The sequence below is a fragment of the Palaemon carinicauda genome, chromosome 5 (assembly GCF_036898095.1).
Source record: "Palaemon carinicauda isolate YSFRI2023 chromosome 5, ASM3689809v2, whole genome shotgun sequence".
NCBI classification, from domain to species: Eukaryota; Metazoa; Arthropoda; class Malacostraca; order Decapoda; family Palaemonidae; genus Palaemon; species Palaemon carinicauda.
This window is the reverse complement of record NC_090729.1, coordinates 71,413,939-71,416,438: the sequence shown is the minus strand read 5'-3', so window position 1 is coordinate 71,416,438 and position 2,500 is coordinate 71,413,939. Positions and strand designations below refer to the sequence as shown.

The following is a 2,500-nucleotide window of genomic DNA, read 5'->3' as shown; positions in this document are numbered from 1 at the left end:
GTCGGCGTGTCGCTGAACGATGAGGTGGAGGGGTTGGTTGAGGTAATAATGCTCAATGTTTACCTAACTGCAACCTCGGGTCAGGCGAAGGAAGGTTTGATATTTGATATACACAAATCGATGTGAATGTGAACGTCTTGTGTGCAGATTCATTATCTTTGATCTCATTTTTCGTGATATCATGCTTCAGATTTATCACTGATGACATTCATTTGTGAACGTCTTGTGATAAGATTTTCTGATTTTTTTTTTTTCATAGATTACAAATTAACATTTTAATGAACATATCGCTCACCGACATACTATCGTTCGCAGATTTATTACTAATTATTATTTTTTTTTGTTTTGAGCAAAAAACTACACTTTAATCATCTCTTTTATGACTATCATACGCAGATTGGCAATTGATATGCTTCTCTGATCTACATAGACTTACTATTGGTAATAATTTCCTTATGATGATATTTACATTTGACAACGGTGTATTTATTCGTCCTATTCCATTCCAATAACCTTGATATGAATATAGCTCTGGATGTTTTTGAATCGGTGTAGGCTCCTCGTTAGAAGGATTGATGTTTCCCGCTTAGGTAATATCATTCTCATATCTATTTTTGTCTCATACCAACTCTGAAGTCTTTTTCTAATCATCATTTCCTTAATGACGTCAGACTTCAGGATTTGATATTTTTCGTGGATTTGTACAACAAAACATATCAGGCAGTTCTCCTCTCCGCATAAAATAAACATTACCTTTCAAAAGATGGGCAAGAAAGCGTAATGAATAGAAGAACGTTCGACATTTAAGTGCGCTTTATTACTCTCAATAATTTGAAGAAATAAGAACATAATCGTAAACTGCTGGCCCACGGCACTGCCATGTTCCGAAACGCCAAACCTCCATCTAAACAAAAGCAAAAACACATGTCGTGAACACGAAAATTAGCATCGAACAAAGCTGATGTCCTAAAGGTGCGCTGGAAGCAGGCTGAGGCACAGCTGGAAGGCAAACGCTAAATAGGTTCGGATTTTCCAGGATAGAAAGCTAACGAAATCAAGCCACCTTACTAATCAAAAACCCATTATCTCAACAGGCGGCGATTCATCGCGAAAGCAATCCTGGGGATTAATGATGGAATATAGATGCAATTGCTCTCTTCGCAGGATCACATGAGATCTAAAGCGATTCGAATCACCTTCTCTATTGTTAAATTCACCTTCCCAAAATGTCAAATCCCCTTCCCCTTCATTAAACCCCCTTCTTATTGTTAAGTCTTCCTCCCAAAAGGAAAATCTCCTCCCCATTGTTACTACACTTCCCCAAATGTCAATCCTTTCCCAAGATGTCGAATCCCCCTTCCCCATTGTAAAATCCCCTTCCCCATAGTTAAATCCTCTTCCTATTGCTAAATCTTCCACCTCAAAGTCGTGTCTCCTCCCCATTGTTAACTACTCCTCCCCAAATATCGATACCCTGTCCCCACTGTTAAATTCCCCTCCCCAAATATCGAACCCCTTCCCAAATATCGAGCCCCTTCCCCATCTTTAAATCCCCCTCCCCTCATATCGAACCCTCCTCCCCATTCGCCGAGAGGAGCAGCACGTGAGCGATCGTATCATCACAGCGAATCGTAACTGGGCGTAATATTTCCATTAACGTTATTGGGGCGAATCCTGTTTCTTGGCTCCCGATTCGTTTTGCGGCGGAAGGCGTTCCTTTACGACGTTCTCCGTCTTCGTAAACCAATTTATATGATAATTCTGCGTTTTCTACGCATGCATATTATTAATATTTATAAGACTTTGACTCGTCTACATGCATATTTTCGCAAGTACTCGCTGCTCTTTAAGGCGAAGTTACACAACTCATCCATCGATAAGAGGACTGCCAAAAACACAAAAATATCGCTTTTCAAAGGAAAAGGGCAACGTCCTAAGAGCCAATTTCACATATCTGAATATCTCAGGAACGTGTCTGTCAAATATAACTTTTCTCTTAGAATATGTTCTCATCTACAGATGGGGAAAACATCAAACCGTTCAACTAAGAATACATTCTACCCAAGAGAGTAAGAGAAAGGAGGAAGAAACGGACTCTTTCAAATCGGAATATATTCTGATTTTAAGTAAAAAAAAAATGAGTTAGAAAATTAAAACTCCAACTAGCAATAGGTTCTCCTGTATAGATAATGAGATAAAGTTTGAACCTTTCAACACACATTTTCATTTAGAGTGAATAAGGAATAAGTATTTTCTTTTGTTTTCATTTACATTGAAAAATTATTAGGAATATTCTTTATAACTTATTTACAGTGGAAAATGAAGGGGAACATCTACCTTCTGTTCGGAATACGGTCTTATTCTAGAATAAGAGAACAAAATAGGAAAATAAAATTTTCCAATTGTAATATGTTTCTATTTTGAGAATGGGATAATGAAGGGTAATATTAAAACCATCAATTCTGAATATGTTCTAATTTATTGAGTGAGAAAAAAAAAA

The 2,500-nt window shown here is 37.5% G+C and overlaps 1 protein-coding gene across 1 annotated transcript in view; it reads right to left on the bottom strand.

Moving 5' to 3' along the window:
* Window positions 1-2,500, bottom strand: part of LOC137641328 (uncharacterized) — a 1,100,455-nt gene that overhangs the window by 95,142 nt on the left and 1,002,813 nt on the right. The window lies entirely within an intron of this gene.